Source organism: Schistocerca cancellata, chromosome 4, assembly GCF_023864275.1.
Source record: "Schistocerca cancellata isolate TAMUIC-IGC-003103 chromosome 4, iqSchCanc2.1, whole genome shotgun sequence".
Classification (NCBI taxonomy): Eukaryota; Metazoa; Arthropoda; class Insecta; order Orthoptera; family Acrididae; genus Schistocerca; species Schistocerca cancellata.
Window position 1 is genome coordinate 343173893 of NC_064629.1, and position 27637 is coordinate 343201529.

The 27637-nt window shown below is 42.8% G+C and overlaps 1 protein-coding gene across 4 annotated transcripts in view; it reads right to left on the reverse strand.

The window, feature by feature from the left end:
* LOC126183886 (galactosylgalactosylxylosylprotein 3-beta-glucuronosyltransferase P) overlaps positions 1–27637 on the reverse strand; it is a 1353843-nt gene that overhangs the window by 380905 nt on the left and 945301 nt on the right. For all 4 annotated transcript variants that reach the window (XM_049926196.1, XM_049926195.1, XM_049926194.1 and 1 more), the window contains one exon: positions 20308–20373. The gene's annotated coding sequence lies outside the window, so the exon portion shown is untranslated. The remainder of the gene's footprint in view (positions 1–20307; positions 20374–27637) is intronic.

Consider the following 27637-nt stretch of genomic DNA (forward strand, 5'->3'; position numbering starts at 1 on the left):
CTTCATCTCCTTTCTGAAGGTGGCTTCCATCAACTCCCCCTCGTGGATGATGCCCCATCTCCCTCCATTTATCCCTTGTATCAACTCTGATCATCACCTCCCCATGCCTCCCTCTGTTCTTTTCCTGGGCTCCCTCTCCCCCCTTCCATCCTGTTTTATCCCCACCTACCCTCTCTCTGACTCCCTCCCCTGAGTCCTTTTGCTTTCCCCTCCACTGACTTCCCAAATCCTTTCTGCATCCACCCTTCCCCCTTTTTTCTATGTCCTCTCCCTCCATTGGCTCTCCCCTTTTCTTCGCCTCCCCCCTTTTTTCCTCCTCATTGTTCTGGGTCCTCCCCACACCTCCATCTGCCGCCGTGTCGCCTCTATAGTGCTGTTTAAAGTGAATGTTCAGTGTTGTGCGTCCCCTGTCAGTGTTGCGAACGGCCACCATACTGTCGCTTGTTGTGTTTTATATCTCGTGCGAACAGAAACCAGACTGCCGCCTTGTTTTTTAGTTGTGCCTGTCTACTTACTGTATTCTTCATCTGCATCGTCAACTTCGTGTTTTTATATTTTAAATTCCAGAACTTTCCACCATTTTACAGTTTTTACAATGTCACCGTTTTATCACCTGTTTTTATTGTTTGTTTATATTCTCATTATGTTTTTCAACTTTTCTGTAGGCTGTAGAGCGGCCTATTATGCTGCTGCCAGCCCGCACCCGCCCCCCCCCCCCCTCACTTCGGGGAGGGGGGAACTCGAAATGTAATAAATAAATAAAAAAAAAGAAGATGGAGCGTCAGTTACCTCGTCTCACTCTGAAGATGGCTGGGCGGTATTCAGCCGAAATATTAGAAAAGAAGTCAAATTTATGCGGTTGCACGCCCGAAATTTTATGGATCAGTCCTTGCGCCTCGAAAACATGAAGATGCACATCAGGTACCTTTTCAGGGAGGAGATGGTTTTAAGTGTTCGCCAATTGGATAAGACACTTGAGAGCGAGGTTACTGAGCTCTTTAAGCTTTTCATTAAGTTGCCATGACCATATCATATTTCCAAAGTTTGCCAGATTAGTACATTTTATGAAGTCGACTACAATGAATAAGATTTTAAGGAAAGATGGTGTTGCTTTTATTAAGGAGAGGATCCATTTTACTATCCGGTTTCGGAACAACTCTATCGCCTACATCTAAAGATATCTGTAGAGTTACCCCACAATTCATGGTACTGGATCGATGGTATAACGTGGACCAAATCAGAATGGATTCGTGAGGTAGCTACATCGAGACAGATGGCAAAGTTTAGCCGGATTTAGACGTCTTCGCAGAAAGAAACTGTTATTCGACGCCTGGTCAATAATATGACGGATAAAGATTTGGACGATGCTACAATGATGGTTTTAGCTAAAGGACTGAACTCTGCACCCACGCTAAAGCTATTACCAATACCGGCTTTCATCAGTGCCGTTGAAGAAGTTGTCTTCTCTCTACAGAATCAGTGGAAGAAATAAGACGCGAAACTTGTTGAGCGGTTATTAAGGCTCGCCCACAAAGGAGTAACATATCTGTGACCCAGAGGGCTGCACTACTTAAACTTAGCCAGGATACCTAGACGGCGCTTCTTCCAGGTGATAAAGGTAATGCCACTGTTTTAATGTCTCGTGACGATTATCATGATAAAATGAACAGTTTACTGAGTGACAAGACATACCGGAAGATCAGTAAAGACCCCACCAACCAGGTGGTACGGAATAATGCTTCGCTTCTGAACGCCTCCCCCATCCACCAGAAGTTGTGCGAAGATTGAAACCAAGTGGTGCGGTGCCTCCAAGGCTTTATGTACTTCCAAAGATCCACAAGAATGGTGTTCATCTGCGTCCGATAGAGAGTAACATCGGCTCTCCAACCTATGATTGTACCAAACACTTAGCATCGTTATTTGGACATCTGGTGGGAAAATGCGCTCATCATATACGTAACTCTGTCAACTTTATTGGCAAACTGAAATAACTCAAACTGAGCATTTCTGATATGTTAGTTTCGATGTAGTGTCGGTCTTTACAAAGGTTCCTCTTTCGGAATCATTTTTTTCTCATTGGAAAAAGTTTCGGTAAAGTGATTTCAGCTTTTTAAAAACATGTTTTGATCTCGACATACGTTTTATTCAATAACGAATTTTATGAATAGACTAACGGTGTCGCCATGGGTAGTCCTTTGTCGCTTTTATTGGCCAGCGTTTTTATGGAGGACTTCGAAGAGAAGGCGCTGGAATCTGCTAGCTTGAAGCCCACAGTGTTTTGGAGGTATTTTGACGACTAGGTTTGTAGTGTGGCCCCGTGGTGAAGACAAGTTAAAATAATTTTTAGATCATCTGAATTCCATACACAGACAAATTCAGTTCACGATCGAAATCGAAAAAGATGGATGCCTTCCATTTTTGATGTGTTGGTACGGCGCAGTATAACACGCAGTGTTATTACAGAAATTGCCGGATTCCATGATTTGTCCAAGCTGAAGCAGCTATCTCTATTGATTAAATTCGTCACGAACCGAATTTCAGTGGTGCGGTGTTTACTGATCTTCCGGTATATCTTGTCACTCAGTAAACTGTTCATTTTATCATGATAATCGTCACGAGACATGAAAACAGTGGCATTACCTTTATCAGCTGGAAGAAGGCAGTGGACCACGCGGTATAACGAAAACTGACCCACACGTTTTAATATTTACGCGCAAATAGCTGCCACGATCCTTCACAGACGATGAGTGTACTTAGATTTCTAGTACAAAGAGCACATGTCATTGCTGATAAGAGCAGTCTGGAGGACGTGCTTCTACATCTGAGAAGAGTTTTTGAAGCCCACGGGTACTCTCCACAGCAGATGCGTAAGTCGCTGCAAATGAAACCAATTGTGGGTATAAGAAAAACAGAAGAAGACAAGGAAAGTTTTAAATCGATGGCTTTTCTGCCATGCGTGGGAAGCCTACCGTCAAAAATAGGACGGATCCTCAGTAATCATAAAGTAAAAGTGATTTTTCGCCATCCACCAAAGACAGCAGCACTCCTGGGTTCTGTTAAAGATGATTGGGTGCTTCGGGGTTTACAAGATCCCCTGTGAATGCGGCCGTTCATAAATCGGACAGACGACACGTACTGTGCCGGAGAGATACACAGAGCACTGCAGGTACACCCGGCTCTTACAACCTAATAAATCTGCCGTGGCGGAGCACTGTATTGACACTGGGCACTCCATGGTGTACGATAACGTCAAAATTTTAGCCTCGACTTCATCTTTCTGGGACTCAGTAGCGAAGGAACCAACTGAAATTCGGTTCGTGACGAATTTAATCAATAGAGATAGCTGCTTCAGCTTGTACAAATCATGGAATCCGGCAATTTCTGTAATAAAATCACAAAGACGTTGCGACGGTGCAGTTCGCACTGACACCATCGATATCACCGTGAGGGTCGACTGCGCAGCCATAGATCTATTTCCATGCATATGCCATACCTCTGTGCCGCCGATTACCGTCTCTGGCGTCTTGTGTATCTGCGGCCGCATGCGCAGTGGTGCGGTCCTCTGGTTTAAAAGGATGGAGCAAGTTCGGGGGCATCAGTCACCTCGGTTCACTCTGAAGATGGCTGGACGGCATTCAGCCGAAATATTAGAAGAATAAGTCGAATTTATGCGGCTGCACGATCGAAATTTTATGGATTACATTTAATATTCAGAATTATTCTGCAGCACCACATTTCTAAAGCTGCTCTCCCATAAAATTGATTTTTTGTGGTAATAATCGGTAACAACTATTGAATGTATACTGTTACATATCCATTACTATCAAAATTTTCGTAGATGTATCGAAAGTAAATAGTCTACGTTGAACTAGCTATTCCAGTGTTGTGAACGTTTATCAGTATTTATTCATAAATTCTTGACACTTACTACAACATCTCTTCTTAAGTAAATGTATTTTGCATCATTTTAGCACAACACAAAGAACTTGATAGTTACACTGACCAATCTCGACAACAGCTGAAACTACTAATTACCAAGGAAAATCGCCAAACAGCCGTAAGTTTTGAGAAGTTATTTTATTTTATTTTCCCAACCAGATTCGGTATTTCAATACGCCATCTTCAGGCACCGTATGCTGTTCATGTACAAATACTCGATTGTATCGATACTGGCTTACTGGAACCATCAGTATCCGGAGAACGTGAATTCTTTATTCGAGTGTTGCCAAGTCTCCGTAAGGAAGCACACGACTAAACAATTTACGGTATCCAGATATGGATGGTTCTAGTATGCCAATATCGATACATTTCAGCGTCTATACATGAAGCACATATGGGGCCTGAAGATGGCATACTGGAATGGCTCTGAGCACTATGGGACTTAACTTCTGTTGTCATCAGTCCCCTAGAACTTAGAACTACTTAAACCTAACTAACCTAAGGACATCACACACATCCATGCCCGAGGCAGGATTCGAACCTGCGACCGTAGCAGTCGCGCGGTTCCGGACTGAGCGCTTTAACCGCGAGACCACCGCGGCCGGCGGCATACTGGAATGCCAAAACTGGTTGTCAAAATAAAATAAAATAACTTCTGAAAACGTGCGGCTGTTTGGTGATTTTCCTTGTTAAACATTTGACTAGCACCTGTCCCGCGTCCACAATGGATCAACAGGGTCAAAAACTATTATGGCGCTTTTAGCGCCTAAAAAAAAAAAATGGCTCTGAGCACTATGGGACTCAACTTCTAAGGTCATCAGTCCCCTAGAACTCAGAACTACTTAAACCTAACTAACCTAAGGACATCACACACATCCATGCCCGAGGCAGGATTCGAACCTGCAACCGTAGGTGTCGCGCGGTTCCAGACTGTAGCGCCTAGAACCGCTCGGCCACCCCGCGATTAGCGCCCAAAATTTCAATATGTGTTACGTACATAGCTTCCATATCCTTGTAGAACAGGATGTAGTTCAAACGGGTTTTACTGTGACTGCCTTAATTGAAATTACTTTTCAGGCATAATTTACATGATGTTTTCTGGACATAATTATACAAAGAATACAAAGATTTATGCACTTAGTAATTAATAATGAAGGTTGCAAATTTTGACACTGTAAAAGCTATTTGATCCCTATCTTTGTATAACTGTCGATTGAATTATCGATAGTAAAACTGGAAATATTAAAAATGAAAACAGAAATTTTGGTTACAAGAAAACTAAAGCATAAGCAATGGTTACACAGCCAAAACAATTGACTATTTAGACAGACAAATACACAAAAGCAAGACAACGAATGGCAGCACCATGAAAGAAGACAAAATATTCGCCAGTATCCCATACCTGGGCCCCATAACACAAAAAATAGCTAACCATAAAAAAAAGTAACAGTTTCATTCTCTACAAATAATAAATTAAGAAACTTACTCATCCATAACATAAAATCAAATACGCAAACATACAATAACAGTGGAGTGTACAAAGTATCATGTCCCAGCTGTCCTGCCTACTATGTAGGGAAAATAAGCAGAAACTTCAAAACCCGTTTTCAAGAAAATGTAAATGATTTCAGGCTCAACCACTTTGAAAAACCAGTCATTGCACAACATATGTTGGAAACGAAACATCTCATCATAAAAAAAAATGGTTCCAATGGCTCTGAGCACTATGGGACTTAACATCTGTGGTCATCAGTTCCCTAGAACTTAGAACTACTTAAACCTAACTAACCTAAGGACATCACATACATCCATGCCCGAGGCAGGATTCGAACCTGCGACCGTAGCAGTCACGCGGTTCCGGACAAAGGGCCTAGAACCGCACGGCCACCGCGGTCGGCTGTCATCATCAATCTAGAAAACTACACAATGAAGCCAATGGTAAGACCCTGAATCTGTTAGAACAACTGGAGATATACCTCAAGAAAATCAAAACACCAGAATCGATGTTAAATGAACAAACAGCTTTCGCAAGCCACAGTTATTTCAGTAATTTTAAAGATCTGCTCTAAAGTTATTTCCTGCATATGCCAATTGTTTCATGTATATTTCACTTGTTTAATAATTATATCCTTAGCACTATGAAAAATTAATCTTTGTTAACACCATGTACAAAAACATCTGTGAAGTGTTTACAAACATGTGTTTGCGAATGTGCCTCTTGAATGAAGTGATCTGTTTGAAAGAGATGGAGGAAAAACCTTATGCTGTTGGTAAAACGTTAAAAAAGCTTTTCTTTGATTATTTGAAAAGTTTACACTATTCATCTTTTCCACTATTTCGCACATATTTTCGCGTCTGACTTACGAAATCCGTGACCTAACATCAAGCCTTTTCGCGACAGGAATATGCATTTCATCTCAATCAAGAGAACAAATTACACCTGAAGAAGGACCCACAGGGTCCGAAATGCATCGTGTACTGAATAAAACATGAAAAATTGTGACTGAAGACGTTTTTTAATTCATGCCTCGAGGAAAAATAAAATTGTGCTGCCAGAAAAATACTGTTTTGTTGAATAAATATATGCAAAACCATTTTTAGATATGGAATATATAATTTAAGTGTAAAAATTAACTCAAGGCAGGCCGAAATTTATACGGAATCGAACATTTCAATTGGAGTACAGAAGTTCTGACGAGGCTATATTCGTTACAAAGGACATAGCGATGAATTCTTTCGTATTCCTATCCTCGGCAGTTTTTGGACAAGCATATCTTTTACACACTTCTAATGAACAGCGAAATGTCGAGTGCGAAAACACATACGGTCTGTAGCGGAGTCTAAGACATGTACCTGATTTTCTTTGCGTAAATGAAGCAAGCTTCACCGGTAATAAGAATGTAATGCTTGCTTTAAAAACAAAATATAAATAAAAATAAGATAGCGTATCCGGTAAGAATCGAGAACCATTCGGTCTTCAGTCGTGCGTATTATAACCACAACAATGAGGCTTATGCACTTCTGAAATCCAGGAAGAGTGTGTAGGAAGCAGTGGACAATTTAAACTATGCGAATTGGATTTGAAGAAATTTATCGCAGACCTCTTGGCTGAACCGTGAATAATGAGAGAGCACGGGCGCTAGCTCCGCTGGCCCAACAGAGGGGGATGGGAGGCGGCACGTGACGCTTTTACCAATACGTCAAACGGCCCTGAATTTTTCACGACCAGTGCGCTCGGGACTATTGCTTTCGCTCCTCTTTTGTTTCTGCCAGCGAAGGAGAAAAATTCCATAGGCCCGCTATTGCCAGTAGCACATTTTCTTCGCTCATGTTCAAATCACCCTTCTCCTCTTGCATTCAGAACAGCTGAGAGCAGCTTTTAGAAGCAACTAATCTCATTCACCAAATTTACTGTAGTTTCAAAGGCGTCTGTCAAGGGTACAGAAATACCCCATCCCAGTATTTACTTGATTTTTCCACCATACTCCCCGGACGTAAGTCCTTATGACTTTGATTTGATTCCGAAGGTGAAGGAACCACTTCATGTCATTCGCGTCGGAACTGTTAGAGATATTCGACAGCCAGTAGACCGCTCTATTCGCATCATCAATAGTACAGGCTCTGCTAACGGTATACTACGCGTTCCACATCGCTGGCAACGGGTTGTACACAACGCTGGTGACTACTTTGAAGGACAGCAACAGGTGCAAACATGTAACTGTTTTGTATCGGTTGTGAATAAATAGTTGCCACTATTTAAGTTCTAATCCTTGTACATCTCCCTATTTCAAGTGGTACTTCATTTAGAAGAGCCAATAGTATTTCGGTAAAGAACTCTGCTTGTGTTTTACCCGTTAAGGTTTCTGCAGTGATGTAAAGACCAATTACATAGTCTCTAAAAATCTCATATCAAACGTTCATACTCCACTGCCTCAGTCAATGCCTTTTCTCAGCGGCCCAAGTATGCATGTTTCTTAAATTAAGCTTTCCGTATTTTAAAATTTTATTTTTGTGGGGGTGCACAGCCTCAAAGTGTTTTGAGAATGAAAACATGTTCCAGAGTAAGCTTCATCTGTGCACTCGGCCAGCTGCAAATTTAGGTCATTTCGGGCACGTATTTTAAGCTTACAGCTTCATTTTACGTTGTAATATATCGTTGATACATGTGGACAGGAACACATCTTACAGAAGTAAGACGTATTCCTATATGTGCTTCGGCAACGGCATTGCCGCAGTGGATACACTGGTTTCCGTGAGATCACCGAAGTTAAGCGCTGTCGGGCGTGGTCGGCACTTCGATGGGTGACCATCCAGCCGCCATGCGCTGTTTCCATTTTTCGGGGTGCACTCAGCCTCGTGATGCCAATTGAGGAGCTACTCGACCGAATAGTAGCGGCTCCGGTCAAAGAAAACCATCATAACGACCGGGAGAGCGGTGTGCTGACCACACGCCCTCCTATCCGCATCCTCAACTGAAGATGATACGGCGGTCGGATGGTCCCGATGGGCCGCTTGTGGCCTGAAGACGGAGTGCTATATGTGCTTCAAAATGACCCATTTTGAAATTGGCCGATAGCACAGAGATGCTTACCCTCCTTACGACCCTTTCCTGGCTGTGGTAGCTCATTGTTAAGAAATGTTCTTACACGCGGGAGCCAGTGGGGTAGTGCACGGATGGAGGCAGGCGAAAGAGCGACCGAGCGAGCTGCAGCGGGGATCTCCTGACCAGCAACCTCACGAGCCGACACTCTACCACTGGCAACGAGGCAAAGTTTTTCCTTGTATGCGAAGGTTAAAATTTATCCCAAATGTCTATGTTTATTGATGTATAAGATACCGTCTTGTGAAACGGGAAGAAACTGGAACACCCTTTTCCATTCAATAAACATACTAGGATTGAGGTTTTACTATGAAAGCACAAGAAAAGTAATAGAACGCTCTAAAACACGGAAAACGCCGAAGTATAGTGTGGAGTTTGTCCATTCACGTTCACACTGCTTTCTCATATCGTGTAATGGCGTAAAACTGAGTACCGCCTGCGGAACGTAAAATCTTAACGGCATGCTTTCTAAGAGCAACAACAAGTCAGCAAATTTATTACTTCACAGGCAGTGCCAGCAACCACGCATAACAGTTTTATGTACTGCTTTATACTTCCGTCTCTAAAATGCAAGATTGATGTGCTCCAGCTGGTGAAAATGGCCGGGCACTTTACAATAGCAAAATCGAGAAATATTTATTCATTTCTCGTAGTCCACTTCCTTCATAACAACAATGGACCTTTATATACAGAATTACATGTATGTGAATCTTCATTATACTCTATTTATTTTGTTTCTACTCGGAGCTCTCAATTAAGTTTCTAGCGTCTCTCACACAATTTTCCCTATCTTTGTTACTTTCTGCTACTATCGCTCTAACATTTAGATGGCTACCTATAGCTACTCAACATATAATTTTTGTACAGCATCTTTTTCCACTCTCAAACGGGTGTTGCTTTACTGTGACAGAAAAAGAGCCAAAGGTTATCATTATTTCAAATTACCTTGACTAATTTTACTCTCGTCTTTTTACCAACTGTTATATGTACTGATACAAAAGCATGTACTACTACTTCATAATAACAAACAATACAACTATTACGAGTATAAAAAGAGTCCATATTACTACTACCACTTTGATTTTTCTACGGTATCTTCTACTGTTGAAAATTATTTTACAACTCCTTTAATACTAAACTTTATACTACGACTACTTGGTAAAGCTCGGCCACTGGGCCTTGGAGAAAATATAAATACACTACTGGCCATTAAAATTGCTACACCAAGAAGAAATGCAGATGACAAACGGGTATTCATTGGACAAATATATTATACGAGAACTGACATGTGATTACATTTTCAAGCAACTTGGGTGAATAGATCTTGAGAAATCAGTACCCAGAACAACCACCTCTGGCCGTAATAACGGCCTTGATACGCCTGGGCATTGAGTCAAACAGAGCTTGGATAGCGTGTACAGGTACAGCTGCCCATGCAGCTTCAACACGATACCACAGTTCATCAAGAGTAGTGACTGGCGTATTGTGACGAGCCAGTTGCCCGGCCACCGTTGACCAGACGTTTACAATTGGTGAGAGATCTGGAGAATGTGCTGGTCAGGGCAGCAGTCGAACATTTTCTGTATCCAGAAAGGCCCGTACAGGACCTGCAGCATGCGGTCGTGCATTATCCTGCTGAAATGTAGGGTTTCGGAGGGATCGAATTAAGGGTAGAGCCACGGGTCGTAACACATCTGAAATGTAACGTCGACTGTTCAAAGTGCCGTCAGTGCGAACAAGAGGTGACCGAGACGTGTAACCAATGGCACCCCATACCATCACGCCGGGTGATACGCCAGTACGGCGATGACGAATACACGCTTCCAATGTGCGGTCACCGCGATGTCGCCAAACACGGATGCGACCGTCATGATACTGTAAACAGAATCTGGATTCATCCGAAAAAATTACGTTTTGCGATTCGTGCACCCAAGTTCGTCGTTGAGTAGACATCGCAGGCGCTCCTGTCTGTGATACAGCGTCAAGGGTAACCGGAGCCGTGGTCTCTGAGCTGATAGTCCATGCTGCTACAAATGTCGTCGAACTGTTCGTGCAGATGGTTGTTGTCTTGCAAACGTCCCCATCTGTTGACTCAGGGATCGAGACGTGGCTGCGCGATCCGTTACAGCCGTGCGGATAAGATGCCTGTCATCTCGACTGCTAATGATACGAGGCCGTTGGGATCCAGCACGGCGTTCCTCCTGAACCCACCGGTTCCATATTCTGCTAACAGTCAATGGGTCTCGACCAACGCGAGCAGCAATGTCGCGATACGATAAACCGCAATGGCGATAGGCTACAATCCGACCTTTATCAAGGTCGGAAACGTGATGGTACGCATTTCTCCTCCTTACACGAGGCATCACAACAACGTTTCACCAAGCAACGCCGGTCAACTGCTGTTTGCGTATGAGAAATCTGTTGGAAACTTTCCTCATGTCAGCACGTTGTAGGTGTCCCCACCGGCGCCAACCTTGTGTGAATGCTCTGAAAAGCTTATCATTTGCATATCACAGCATCTTCTTCCTGTCAGTTAAATTTCACGTCTGTAGCACGTCATCTTCGTGGTGTAGCAATTTTAATGGCCAGTAGTGTAGTATATTTTCTTGGGTAACTTCACTATTTCTCTTTAGTATAGTCTATGGCGGACACACATACACACACACACACACATACACACACACACACACACACACACACACACACACACTTTACTACTGTCGGAATTTGTGTAGTTCCTCATTACGTTGCGCACTATATCGGCACGCCTGTCCGGTACAGGAATATTTTGCTGCCTCCAGAAAGCATGACGACGAACCAGCGAGCATCATGTATGTTTCTCTGATTTTAGTCATTCTTCTCAGATGTGCTTATGGCCATCTTCATGCACTCTTCCGTTACTGGACAAAGCGACCGTAGAGCTATCAGACTACGTTTCCTTTCCCAAGGGTCGACTACAAGCCTTGCTCGTCTCTGCTGTGGTGTCTATTGGCTACAGTTGCGCTTTGCTTTTCCTGAGGCTCCATCAGCTACAATATTTAAGTTATCGAAGTCCTCTTTAACTCTAAATATGTCGTAAGGATTTCTACCTGTTAAAGCCAGCCTAGCAGTCCTGCTATAACTTCAAATAGGGAACATTCCCATAATAAATGATCTGGTGTGAAGATATCACCAGTCACAGCTGATCGTTGCCCTGTTACCAGTTTTTTCAGTTATGTAGGATATGGTCCATGCCTGCGAAGGTAGTGAACAAAACCCGTTGTTCCCTCAAAATGTGTTATCTAAAGCCTTTCCTTTACTTCAGGAAGAAAGTGAAACGTTCTCTTTCCTGGCAGAAGAATTCTATCTCTGCTGCCATACTGCAAATATTAAATTATTATTTATCATTAACACATTTGTTCTAGTTTCCCAAGAACTTCATGTATTTTTTCATATAGTTTTTTCTTCAGCCAATATACGGCAGCCATTTTTTCACATTTGTATGTCCAAGGGAAATACGACCGTTAATACAGTTAGGACATCTGTAGGTGTGGTGCTGAAGGCTCCACAGCATTGTAGCAGGATTCCTTGTTTTACTTTTCTCACTGCTGGGGATGGTCGCACCAGTCGCAAAATGTGAACCGAAACACTGGCACCATATCCCACAGTTGCAATTAATATAGACTCGTGGTATCGTCTAATTACGTTCCGGGACAGGCGAAACCTCCTTTGACCCATATTAGTAATTGTATTCATTATGCAACACCCTTACCTTGCTACGTATCATGTGTGGACGCTGAATGTCTAACTGTTGTCCAGGTACACAGCGAAATACCTGATGACCGTATCCCTTAAAATTACTTCTTGATTTATTTTATTCTATGGATCCCTAATAAGTTTTTCTTCAAGTAACATATTTGCCGATTTTTCTGATGCTACCATGTATGGCACCTACGTTCACCACTCATGCGGTATTCCAAAGAGTTTTCACAATTATTGTGTAGCGTATCTCGACTATTGGTGTGCACTAAAAGTTACAGGTCATTAGCACATGCTACAATTTCTAACTGTTTTGTAATCTATCCAGAAGTGGGTCTAAGTTAACGTCCCAGAATTCGGGACTCCAAACAGAGCTGTTGGTAATTGTTGATGTGGGCCTTAACAGCGTCACGTATCCGTATCTGTATTAATTCTATAGCATTACTGGGCAGCCAGTTTCACTTAGTCTTATAAAAAATGAAGGATACCATAAATTATGAACTGTCACGGATTTGTCTATAATTATACCTATTACATCTTTTGTGTCTGCAATGTGTACGAATTTTCTCGTCTCATTAATTATGTGCTCCGTACAGCTACACTACCGGAATCCATAACAGGTACTATCCCGTTACAATCGTGAGGCATTTTCATTTATTGATTAACACTTTTCCAAAAGCTAAAAGTTTAATTAGTACGATTATGAGACATACATGCTGGTATGATTTGCGGAGTGTAAGATTTTTATCTTCTCCTTTTTATCTTCTCCTTTTTTCGGTGTTCCGGCATTTTGAGGAAAGCTTCTCGATCATGCATTCATTAAGTAATGTGCTCGCGTAAGGAACTACATAGGGACATACTGATTGCACTACCTTCCCCCGGAGTACCTTCGTGACCAGGAACTTCGTTCTCTTCTTCTCTCAGTTTTTCGTGATATTCTGTGTCATCCTTCCCGTCGTCATACGAGGTGCATTCAAGTTCTAAGGCCTCCGATTTTTTTTCTAATTAACTATTCACCCGAAATCGATGAAACTGGCGTTACTTCTCGACGTAATCGCCCTGCAGACGTACACATTTTTCACAACGCTGACGTCATGATTCCTTGGCAGCGACGAAGGCTTCTTTAAGAGTCTGTTTTGACCACTGGAAAATCGCTGAGGCAATAGCAGCACGGCTGGTGAATGTGCGGCAACGGAGAGTGTCTTTCATTGTTGGAATAAGCCAAAAGTCACTAGGAGCCAGGTCAGGTGAGTAGGGAGCATGAGGAATCACTTCAAAGTTGTTATCACGAAGAAACTGTTGCGTAACGTTAGCTCGATGTGCGGGTGCGTTGTCTTGGTGAAATAGCACACGCACAGCCCTTCCCGGACGTTTTTGTTGCAGTGCAGGAAGGAATTTGTTCTTCAAAACATTTTCGTAGGATGCACCTGTTACCGTAATGCCCTTTGAAACGCAATGGGTAAGGATTACGCCCCCGCTGTCGCAGAACATGTACACCATCATTTTTTCAGCACTGGCGGTTTCCGAAATTTTTTTGGTGGCGGTGAATCTGTGTGCTTCCATTGAGCTGACTGGCGCTTTGTTTCTGGATTGAAAAATGGCATCCACGTCTCATCCATTGTCACAACCGACGAAAAGAAAGTCCCATTCATGCTGTTGTTGCGCGTCAACATTGCTTGGCAACATGCCACACGGGCAGCCATTTGTGTGCACAGAACCCACAGAAATGCCAACTCTGGAGGCGATCTGTTCAACAGTCATTCGGCGATCCCCCAAAACAATTCTCTCCACTTTCTCGATCATGTCGTCAGACCGGCTTGTGCGAGCCCGAGGTTGTTTCGGTTTGTTGTCACATGATGTTCTGCCTTCATTAAACTGTCGCACCCACAAACGCACTTTCGACACATCCATAACTCCATCACCAAATGTCTCCTTCAACTGTCGATGGATTTCAGTTGTTTTCACACCACGCAAATTCAGAAAACGAATGATTACACGCTGTTGAAGTAAGGAAAACGTCGCCATTTTAAGTATTTAAAACAGTTCTCATTCTCGCCGCTGGCGGTAAAATTCCATCTGCCGTACGGTGCTGCCATCTCTGGGACGTGTTGACAATGAACGCGGCCTCATTTTAAAACAATGCGTATGTTTCTATCTCTTTCCAGTCCAGAGAAAAAAAATCGGAGGCCTTAGAACTTGAATGCACCTCGTACAACAAACCAAACAGATAACAACAAAAATACTGAAAATTGTTTCATGCTGACTCCTGAGAAAAATACATCACACAGAAAAAATGGCATAATGACTTCGAATTCGTAATACGTGTAGACAATGGACCAGGAATTACTGATTAAAACTGCAGAGAGATGGCGTACATGTAGATACAGTAGCGCCTTCTGCTATGCGACGAGAAGTTCAGTATTATGCCAAGCTTAGGCTGTAAAGAAAAGAGGGAGAAAATGAACACAGACACAGGGATGGCTCGTTGACTTTAAAGGGAGCCATATCAGCTCGTGAGTTTGAAGGGGCCAGTTTAATCGTTTACCAAGAAACGGTTTTGTCATACCGTGAAATTTTGATTTGTACTCGACATGCTGCTGCGACAGTGATGCTTGTATGTTAAACCAGGAGAGAGAAGAGAGCTCACTGAACATACGCAGTATGATCACAGTAGGGGAAGATAACATCACATAACTCCACATCTTCCACTTCTGCTCAATAGCAGTACATCCTTGTCCACATAGTTCCCTCGATGTAAAAGCGCTGCATCGAGTGTGGACCTATATGCCATACACTGCGCATATACCACTGATTCGACTTTTACAGTTTAGAAATGACAAACGCCTCGGATAACAACAACCACTTTCAAGCCGTTGCTGCAATATGTATTCTGTATATCGAAGGCTTTTGAAAACGATGACTATCACTGTCCCACTGGCCTGCACGTTAGCCTCAGTTATCGCCCATCAATCATGTCTGTGACGTGGTTGTTCGGCAATGGATTCATAATTGTGTACTTGTATGCGAACCGTGTGCAGGGAGATCCACCAGGGAAATCTGCTCGCCCTCTCTGGTTCCTTAATGTGGTATCAAAGTTGACAACGGAATAGCACGTTTCCCTCCAACGCCGATAGTGGTCGCGCGGTATCTGGCGGACAGAATCGTGCGCACCCGCTGGGCAGCGCCTGCAGCCGCTATGTATTACGAGCGGCGTCTGCCACTCTACTGTAAGTGACCTTCCCGGTCACAAAATAGTGTGTGTTGCTGGGAAAGCAATCTTTAATAATTCGTCTGCTACCTTTTTTCCGCTTAAAATTTTTCGAGTTTAAGTTTTGCAGTCGTTTGTGTAATCTAGATGTCAGCCTGAAACTTGAGAAGTAGAATGCTACAAATGTAACTGCATATGATTCATGTTCCTTCATCATTTATACGCGGTTGCCATTAGAATGACAGCACCATTAAGGCGGCATGAAACAGTCTTCAAATTGGTACGAAATGTACTACATGCTTATATGTGCAAATGATTACAATATCAGAGTAATCACGCAAAGTAGATGGGAGTAATGCCATTTACTCCCGTGTGTAGGGAAATATTACGCATCTGGTTTCTATACGGAAATCGAATTTGAATGTTGGATGTTCGTGAGAAGATTGGGTTTTCCTCGTGTAAGAAGTCTATCAGGAAGTGTTGGAATTCGACAGCAGCAATATCTTGGCCTGTGTAGACTGTAGTTTATCGTTCTGCGGTACATTTTCTCGCGTTGGAGGAATCTTACAACTATAATGCGAATATGGAGTTGATAGGTTTAGGAGGGTCGTATTTAACGCCATACAGGATCCAACGGCCCTATGCGATGGGTGCTCAAGAGGACAGACATACTGTTTGATCAGCCATGAGGGATCGTACAGCCACATGCCACATCCTGAGTCAGGAAATGGGCTTATTTTCAGCCAGACTAATATTCACTTGGAGACTGACGAGTGAATCACTACCCACTGATAGCATAGCGTCTATTGTCGCCGCTTGTTTTGACGTGATAGTGCGAGACAGCCGCGACGACAATGTACGACCAAAGCAACACTGCACACAGGAATGAATGGCAGTACGTAGTCTTTTCAGACGAGACCTGGTTCTGCGTACAACATCACGATAGACGTATCCACATTCGGTGGTTCCGAGAGGAACAAACATTGCCAGAGTGCATTTGTCATCATCATACAGGCCCATCACCTGGCGCGATGGTATGGGGTGGCATTGGGTGCACAACACGATCACTTTTGATACGCATAGACGCTAATTCAGACAGCAGCCTCCACATTTCTGAAGTGTTAAGATCGATGACCGTGCCCTATACTGGAGGTCTCCGTGAGGTTATATTTCAACAAGATAACGTCAGAGAACGTGTTGCCTGTGCTGTCTAGACATTCCTTGATACAGAAGGCGTTAGATGTTTGTCCTTGCCAGAAACTATTCCAGGTGCGTCACCCACTGGAAACATCTCGTCATGGGCTGGCAAGAGACTGGCACGCAACTACTCGCCTGGCACTAGAATTGGCGAACCCTGCCACAGAGGTGAAGCACCATAGAATGACCCGTATACGTCATCCAAGCTCAGCTCGACTCAATACCCGGCTCAGTTAGAGCCATTGTTTCTGCTCCAGATCTGCGTACTAAATTTCACACCATGTGTATCCCAAATCATAATTTATTCTACTTACTACACTGTGTATGCACAAATCCTTCTCGGTATTATAGATTCAATGGCCAGCAGTGTCTTACGTTGATGTTGATTCTGGCAAAACACCTATTGACTGCAAAGCCAGCGACGGTCAGTTCGATGGCATACGTTAGTACTAGGTCGTGTTGTAAAGTAATGCCTCCGAATTTTTTATGTGAAAATTGTGAAATCTTTTTAAATAAAACAAACTTGATTAACATTCTACATTTTTATTCTTCATGTCTACATACACACCCTAGCGACGAAAGTATTTCTTCTAATAAGAGAGAGCAGTTTGTTAACACCGTCACTGTAAAATGTTCGACTTTGTTGACGGCGCCACAAACTCACCTCCGCTTGCACCGCTGAAGTCATCGACGGTGTTTTTTTAAGTGTTGGAAACAGTTGACAATCGGATGGGTCCAAGATGGGAGGAAGATCGATGACAGTGAACTCAAGGAGTCGGACTGTTGCAGATATCGTAGCGCCCGTGGGTGGTCTGGTATTGTCATGCTGAAAGAGAGGCTGCTCCCTGTGTAGACGATCTCCACGAATTCGAAACTCGATTACAGTACGCTGTTTCTCACGCACTAACATAGTTATGTCACATGCTACAATTTGGAGCCCTCTATCTGTAGAGGGCTGCAGAGAATAAAGATGTAGAATGTTAATGACTTTTGTATTACTTAAGAGTTTTCGCATAAAAAGATAAATTGTCAGAGAATTTGATTCAGCTTAGCTTTTGTTTACTTTTACCGTCCATCGTGTTTTATGGTATAATCGGGATGTGACCAGCTCCTTAGAAGAGCAGAAATCTTTTCCTTACGCATTATGCAATTGTTACTATCGCCACAATTGAGATCAAATTGCTCTAAGACAGTTTAGCGTCAGAGCGTTATTATGTCTACGTAATTTTACTTTATTTACTGATTGTAAGAATGTATCGGACGTAGTTAGTTCTAGAAAAGTACATCTGGTCACTGGTGTGTTAAGAACTAAAAGAGTTTGATAAATGGCGCGAAATTACATTTCTATTAAGCTATTTCCCACAAGGTGTTTGTGAATGAACTATGTATATTTGACTCATCTAAGTAGATTGGATCATCCTTTTTAAACATCAGATGTGTGTTAGACACTGTGCCCACCATCAGTCACGATTACCTGACATTAAACTCGCCCGTAATAGGAAGTTATTCAGATATTTTAAAATACATGGTCATTTTCTCTTGAAGATTGGAAGGGAAGGTTATTTTAAATTTTGTGCGAAATGTAAGCAGCTTTGTGGAATGATGTAAGTCGTTAACAAGATGATTCCACTGAGGCATTTGGAATGTCAGTGTTAAAAAGAAAGCGTTTCACGTTCTTACCGAAAGGGGGTACTTAGGACAGTCGGAGCGTGCAGGTGGCAATTACTACAGCAACAACGTCGTCACATCCGGGAAAGTGAAGTAATGGCAAAATAACAGGCTGACAAGTCTCCGTACTCGGAATACAATACACCACAGTAAAATTTCATGTCGTTTCCCGCACAAGGCCACAGGAGAAGCATCATCCTACAACTGCTCAGAGGGTTCTTCAGCGTGAGTAACACAAATTGTGCGTTTAGTGATCCAGGAAACAGTAGAAGAAATCTGGTTCGTATAACATTGATCTTGGAGTCTTCTTTGATGCAAAATACCAATGGGAGTAACGCAGTATTTACGCAAATTCGGGAACGGATGTTTACATCTTCATATAACAGACCTTACATATGTTTGCAAATCAAAAATATTTTTCAGATAATCGAACCATAATGAAAGACAGAAGTAGACTGGACATTTCCGTTACACAGAGGAACACTTATTCCTGTTTTATATGTTAACATGACTGCATTATATTCATGAACATGGGCTAGCATCACAAATCCTTTACAGTAACTTTTAGTTCTATGGCTTCCTACTGTGAAATACTGTTGTCAGGAATGAAAATCAGATATGAAAATTAGGCTCATGTTGATCAAAGGAATGTGAAAAATTTTGAATTTTATTTTAATTTCAAATCTTCAGAACCCAGCATATTTTGTCATTGCTCAATGCTATTCAGCGATATTCACAAATAATTTGAAGACCATAGGTTTCATTTTCATTTCTAATTTTCGTTGGTTAAAATCGACTTTCATTGTGATCAGCATGTCGATAGAAGAACATATGGAGAAACAGACTATGATGTAATCTTCTGTTCATACATGTACTGCAGCTGTCTGAATATGAACTGTTTCAGCTCAAAATCAGTCATGGTGATAGAGAATACAATTAATAGTTTTTGAATTTGCTTAATGTCTGATAGCTACTGAATAAATTCTTGTCGTTCCATACAATCACTATACCTTCAATTTGCCATGGCGATATATACTAGATCAGATAATTTCTCAATGTGCGCTAAGCTATTAGACAATGTGTCAGTTGTTATACTGACTGCATTAAAAAGTTGTTAATAAATGAATGTAGTATCTATATACAAACTCTGTTCAGATTTGTAATACCTAAATGTGCTGGTGTAAGCTGTCGCCAACACACCAGGCGGCAAAGAGGTTGCGAGAAGTTCGATAGTAGGCACTGGAGCATGCGAGCCTATCAGGAGATAGGCCAACGACAGACTCACAAGAAACGTACCGCCAACGTCCTCTCAGCCGCCAGTATTTAGATCGCCGCCGCGGACCGAAGGACCCAGTCAGTCACACATACATAAACATATATACTGTGATCGAATTTTTACCATGATATCCTGAGATCAAATGATTTGTATAGGGGTTCTCCAGTTTGTAAAATCATCCATAGATCCTTAACGCCTGTATGAAGAAGACGTGCCACACATTGACTCACAAACTGGGAAATTTGGAATTATTATCCTATGTGGTATTACTGGAGTACTAGATGTGAACTCATGTAAAGGGATTATGACTCTGTCGAAATAGAAATTAATGTTTCATTGATATTGTTGAGTGCCAGATTCAGTAGGACGTACTGAAGGAGTTTTGCTTACCCTTGCTGTACTTTTGAGGCATGGTAATTGCGCGGAAGCCATGTAAACATCCTCATAGAGGTACACAGAAACTTGCTAAAAAGTTATAATTAATCTTTTGAGAAACGGGAAATGTGCATTGCATTCCTGTTTGCCTGGGATAATTACAGCGCAGTATCTCTAAAAGAGCCTGTATATGTAGATTATGACGCATTCACGTTCTTTCAGCCTAAAAAATTGTCCGCAGGATCGGCTCCTGCACGGTTATAGCAACTAAGTGAAATGCTTGCGTAGCAACATTGTGGTACTTACGGTTTTCAGCTGTCCACGGCGGAAAAGTGACACTTGGACTCCATATCACCTCGGCGCCGACCAAATCTGCAATCAGAAGGCGTTTTGTTCCATTACTCGTTTACAGATAATGCGCGCAGCCGTGTAAGTGTGGCGCGAAGGCCTCAAATACAATTAAAATTTATCAAATTATGATGTACAAACGCTCCACACAATGCAAGGCTTAGAAGTGGTTGGGAATTCTCTGACACATATGTTGTACTGTGCATACGCAAGTGCACTACTTGCAACCCGGTTACAGTTTCTAACTATAAGTTGCTCACCAAGATTAGTTTCTGCATTTTCTTGAGGTCTAAACTTAACAAAACTTTCTTTAACAAGACAAATACACTGAGGTGACAAATGTCATACTATGGCGATACGAACTTACGAGGTCAAATCAAAAAATTCCGGAACAATCGTAATTTCGCGCCAATGGTGTGTTAGAGCTAAATGCGGTTGGCATCCCTGCACATGCCTGTGATTAATGTGTAGCTGCCGGAAGTTTCATTGTTGAATGTCTATTAGTTATTGTTCAGTGCTGTATTGAGTAGGACGTTGTGTTGCACTGTCTGGGAATTTCGAGATTGCAGAGTTAGAGAAGCAACGCGTCTGCATTAAAATTTTGAGTGAAACTCAAGAAAACTTAAACAGAGACTCACTAGGTGATGCAGGAAGCCTACGGTGACGAGTGTTTATGCTGCAGTCGGTGTTACGGATGGTTTAAAAATGGCCTTACGGGAGCTAAACATGTCCTTTGTTCAGGGTGCCCTTCGACGTCCACCAACGGTGCTCATGTCAGTAACGACAACGAAACTGTGCTGCCAATCGAAGACAGATTGTCCGAGAGATTACAGAAGAATGTAACACTTCACTTGGATCATGTCATGAAACCATGGCACTGCATCTTGCAACGCATCGTGTTGCCGCCACAATCGTCCCGCGGCTCATGAGTCAATACCAGAAAGACCTTCGCCTCGCAGCCTGTGAAGAACTTCTGGAACACGCAAATGAAAACGAGATGTTCCTTAAGAGAACCATAACTGGTGTTGAGACATGGGTTATGATATTGAGACCAAGGTTCAGTCTCCACAATGGGTCGGGAAAGGTTCTCCAAGACCAAAAAATGCTAGTCAGGTTATGTCAAATGTCAAAGACATGCTGATAGTTTTCTCTCACTTTGAAGGATTAGTTAATCATGTATTCGTGCCACAGGGACAAACTGTTAATCGATGGTACTATGAACGCCTGTGAGAAAATGTGAGAAGGAAACGGCCTGGAATGTGGCGAGGCAATTCATGGCTCCTGCATCACGACAACGCACCCGCACATTCATCCCTGTTGGTACGTGACTGTTACACAAAAAACGAAATCACTGTGCTGCTTCATCCTCCATACTCTCCAAATCTGGCCCCTGTGTAGCTTCTTTTTTTATTTCCAAAGTTGGAAACCTCGTTGGAAGGACGAATATTTGCAACGATAGACGAGACAAAAGAAAATTACCAGACGGCACTTCGCGCGATATAACAAGAGCCGTACCAGAACTGCTTCCTAAAGTGGCGTTGGGAGCGGTGTACCAATTGTGGGGGAGAGCATTTCGAAGGAGACCATGCACAATAAGTAAGAATTTTGTGGACAAAGTTCCGGAATATTTTGAACAGCCGGTGGTAGTATCGCGTGCAGAAGGTATAAAAGGGTTGTGCGTTCGCGGAGCTGTCATTTCTACGCAGGTGATTCATGTGAAAACGTTTTCAACGTAACTATGGCCGCACGACGGTAATTAATAGACTTTGGTCGCGGAATGGTAGTTGGAGCTAAACGCATGGGACATTCCATTTCGAAAGTCGTTAGGGAATTCAGAATTCCGAAACCCATAGTGTCAAGAGTGTGACGAGAACACCAAATTTCGCGCATTACCTCTCACCACGGATAAGGCAGAGACCGACGGCTTTCGCTTAACGACCGACAGCAGCGCCGCATGTGTAGAGTTGTCAGTGCTAACAGACAAGTAACACTAAGTAAAATAACCGCAGAAATCAATGTGGGATGTACGAAGAACGTATCCGTTAGGCCAGTACGGCGAAATTTCGCTTTAATGTGCTATAGCAGCAGACGAATGACGACAACGCCTTTACCACCTGCACGATGGGCTTGTGACCATATCAGTTGGACCCCGAACGACTTGAAAACCGTAGCGTGGTTGGATGAATCCCAACTTCAGTTAGTACGAGCTGATGGTAGGCTTCGAGTGTAGTGAAGACACAAGTTATAACAAGGCACTGTGCATTCTGGTGATTGCTCCATAATTGTGTGAGCTGTGTTACTTGGAATGGACCAGTTCCTGCAGTCCAACTGAACAGATCATTGACGGGAATGGTTATCTTCCTTTGCAACCATTCATGGACTTCATGTTCACAAACAACGATGTCATGTCACCGGGACACAAATGTTTCCGACTGGTTCGAAGAACAATCTGGACATGATTTGGCCCACCAGGTTGCCCCATATGAATCGAACATTTATGGGACATAATCGAGAGGTCAGCTCGTGCACAACGTCCTGCACAGGCAACATTTTAACAATTATGGACGGCTTTAGAGGCAGAAAGGCCCCATATTTCTGCATGGGACTTCCAACGACTTATTGAGTCCGTGTCACGTCGAGTTGCTACACCACGCCGAGTAAAAGGAAGTCCGACCACGATATTAGGAAATATCTCATTACTTTTGTCACTTCAGTGTACACAACTTATTTCAGCATCAACAGACGCATGACAGCCGTGTGCTGCCATCAGAACCAAGGTCGAAGGAAAAGGGAGAATGAAAGGACCGGAGGCAGGAACAGAAGGAAAGAAAATGTAATTTAACGTCCCGTCGACAGCAACATAGTTAGAGGTGTGGCACAAGCGCGGACTGCGGAAGGACGGGGAAGACAATCGTCCGTATCCGCTTCAAGAGAAACATCCCGGCACTTGCTTCTATACTTGGGCAAACCACGGGAAACCTACATGACGATGGCAGCATAGTGTTCTGTACATTTTGAATGAGTGTTCAGTTTCTTAAGCACTGTGCTATTTCATTCAATCGAAGGAGGAAAAGAAAGGCTGGTGGTTAACGTTTCGTCTAGTTGTGACCAGCAGCGACATATTCAGATGAAGCATGTAACCCATGAAAGAGCCGTATATATGGCATTACTCGTCACAGGGAAACATTTCGGTGTCAGCGTACTATACGTTAATAGGAGATGCGTGCGTATGTCATTAAATGGCAATATAATAGTGCTCTCATGCTGCTACCATAGTTTCAAATTATTATTCCAAGTGTTATCATTAAATCACATGGTGCACTGCATTTCAGGTCTCCTTACCTGACATAAAACAGGAACATCGCATACGTCTGTACACTGGAGAAAGGATCAGATTTATCAGAGTACAGCAGTAACAGAAAACATCTAGCACTTTTCATATGGTTTGAATGCCTAAGAGTAATACTACGAAATGAAGCCAACACGCGATCACTAGCGACTGAGAGAGACATATTGTGGAAGGTTCCTACGAGGTTGAAGAGGATCTGCTAAGGAAACTGCACACAAGAGCCGGTGGTTCAAATGGCTCTGAGCACTATGGGACTTAACTTCTAAGGTCATCAGTCCCCTAGAACTTAGAACTACTTAAACCTAAGTAACCTAAGGACATCACACACATCCATGCCCGAGGCAGGATTCGAACCTGCGACCGTAGAGGTCGCGCGGTTCCAGACTGTAGCGCCTTTAACCGCTTGGCCACCCCTGCAAAGAGCCGGTGGTATCAAACCTTAGAGCACTGCTGCAGTGTTTGGAGGCATTCTGAAGTCAACATAAAATAAAACGACGAATGAATTCAAAGGCGTGATGCTACCTAGGACGGTAATAGGTTTGTATATTCCATACGATGTGTAATGGCTTGTTAAATACAGAGAACTGGTATTCAAAGTGGAGTGTGCAACAATTTTATTGCCCACAATACATGACTTGAATGGGTATCATGAGAATAAGTTAAGAGAGATTAGAACGCAATCTGAGTCATAAAAATAAATAAATTTGTCCCTCTCTATGTACGAATGGATCAGGAATGGTTGTGGCTAATATTATTACGAAGTACCTTCCACCTAGCACTGTGTAGTATCTTGCGTAGTACATATGCAAATCTAAATAGCGTTGTAGTGAATTTGGGAACAAAACTTGCCAAATAAATTAATGAGGCAGTAAGTCACACTTCAAAGTAATGTTCAGTGAAATCCCGAAAACTACGCTGCCAAACATCTTTCAAAGATTGTTAACAGCTGCTGTTTGTATTTTTCGACACGACACTTCGTGAGTTCTGTAGGTTATTACGCAATAGATTGACATTTGTATTTTACTTTCTCTTGGAATTCTTGCTTAACCATGGAGCTTTTACATAAGACAACATAAACGATAAGCTGTCATATGCCACCTAAATATCTTATTATTGACTGACATTTTAATTCGATTATCTGTTTATTATAATAAAAAATATAACGTAGAATAAGAATCTTTATTGAACTAGAAGACTAAATTTCCGTGCCTCATTGCGATATTCTATAAATACCGGAGGTTTTTCGTAAATTGTTAACCATCAGCATGTAAAGTTTTATTTCTGTTGTAGTTCAGTAAGAAGTAGCGGACTAGGCTTTAGGGAAAAACATTTCGATCCATAATTTTTCGCATCATATTTCTGTGGCTGCACACGGAAAATCTACAATATTTTTCTTCATCGCGGGAAGAATTCCCTTCCACCAACCAGGATTTATTGCCTCCAGTACAGATATTGCATCAATGGAAGAAAACGTGTAGCTCATTACGCCCCAAATAACTGGAAATTAATGTTAGATAGTTTTGAAAGTGCTATCGAACTCAAGATGATTAGAGACGGAGAACTAGCTCATTTGGAAATCACGAACGAAGGATATCACCGAGGCACATTTGAAGGAACTGTCCCAAATTCAAATTAACGTATTCCGATGGGAAGCCAAATGTCGGTCCTGTCTGTAGCTTATACACTTCTCCTGATAAGTCGTGGTCAAAACGGTTTCCTCTTTTAATAAAGAAATTTCTTGAAGAAAGATGTTTTTGTTGTTGATGCTGCTAACTGAAGATGGGAATATAATAATTAACATACAAGACAATGGAGCGATACCATCTATCTTAACCTATTGAAATATCAAAATTTGCCATAAAGTGAGATGTAGTACGAAGGACGGGTTGTTGTTTTGAATGTACAGTGAAGAGCCAAAGAAAGTGGTACACCTGCCTAATATCGTATAGGGCCCCCGCGAGTACGCAGAAGTGCCGCAACACAACGTGGCATGGACTCGACTAATGTCTGAAGTAGTGCTGGATGGAACTGCCACCACGAATCCCGCAGAGCTATCGATAAATCCGTAAGAGTACAAGGGGGAGGAGATCACTTCTCAACAGCACGTTGCAAGGCATCATAGATATGCTCAATAATGTTCATTTCTGGGGAGTTTGGTGGCCAGCGGAAATGTTTAAACACAGAAGAGTGTTCTTGGAACTACTCGGTAGCAATTCTAGACGTGTGGGGTGTCGCACTGTCCTGCCGGAATTTTCCAAGTCCGTCTGAATGCACAATGGACATGAATGGATGCAGGTGATCAGACAGGATGCTTACGAACTTGTCACCTGTCAGAGAGGTATCTAGACGTATCAGGGGACCCAAAGCAGTCCATCTGCACACGCCCCACACCATTATAGATCCTCCACCAGCTTGAACAGCCCCCTGCTGACATGCAGGGTCCATGGATTCATGAGATTATCTCCATGACCGTACACGTCCATCCGCTCCATACAATTTGAAACGAGACTCGTCCGAACAGGCAACATGTTTCCAGTCATCAACAGTGCACTCTCAGTGTTGACGGGCCCAGGGCGAGGCGTAAAGCTTTGTGTCGTGCTGTCATCAAGGGTTCACGAGTGGGCCTTCGGCTCCGGAAGCCCACATCGATGATGTTTCGTTGAATGGTTCGCACGCTGATACTTGTCGGTGGCCCAGCATTGAAATCTGCACGAACTTGCGGAAAGGTTGCACTTCCATCACGTTTAACGATTCTCTTCATTCATCGTTGGTCCCGTTCTTGCAGGATCTTTTCCCAGCCGCAGCGATGTCAGAGATTTAATGTTTTACCGGATTCCTGATATTCACGGTACACTCGTGAATGGCCGTACGGGAAAATCCCCAAGCTACCTCGGAGATGTAGTGTCCCATCGCTAGCGAGCCGACTATAACACCACGTTCAAACTCACTTAAATCTTGATAACCTGCCAATAGCAGTAGTAACCGATCTAAAAACTGCGCCCGACATTTGTTGTCTTATACAGGCGTTGCCGGACCTAGCGCCGAATTCTGCCTGTTTACATATCTCTGTATTTAAATACACATGCCTATATCAGTTTCTTTGGCGCTTCAGTGTAAATCCTCAATCTTTCAAGATGTAATACTTTCTAAGACATATGCTCTGTTTCCTTGACATAGTTTTCGTTGTTATACAAACATGTGAGTGTAGCCCGCATCTCGTGGTCGTGCGGTAGCGTTCTCGCTTCCCACGCCCGGGTTCCCGGGTTCGATTCCCGGCGGGGTCAGGGATTTTCTCTGTCTCGTGATGGCTGGGTGTTGTGTGCTGTCCTTAGGTTAGTTAGGATTAAGTAGTTCTAAGTTCTAGGGGACTGATGACCGTAGCAGTTAAGTCCCATAGTGCTCAGAGCCATTTGAACCATTTTGTGAGTGTACACTCAGGTGACGAATGTCGTGGGATACCTTCTATTATAGTGTCGGACCTCCTTTCGCACATCGTAGTGCAGCAACTTGATATGGCGTGGACTTAACAAGTCGCTGCAGCCAGAAAACGTACCAAAAATATTCCACACAACAAAATGCTGAAACCAAAGGATTTATGACGTTTTTAAGGAGAGTAATCTAAAGTGGACTGCAGATACTAAGCCATGCTGCCTTTATAGCCATCCATAATTGCGGAAGTGTTGCCGGTGCAGGATTTTGTGCGCTAACTGACCTCTTGATTATGTCCCATAAATGTTGGCTGGGATTCATGCTGAACTATCTGTGTGGGCAGATCATTCGATCGAATTGTCCAGAATGTTCTTAAAATCAATCGCGAACAATCGTGGGCCGGTGACATAGCGCATTTTCACCCATAAAAATTCCATTGTTGTTTGTGAATATGAAGTACATGAATGGCTGCGTATGCTCTCCAAGTAGCCGAACGTAACCATTTCCAGT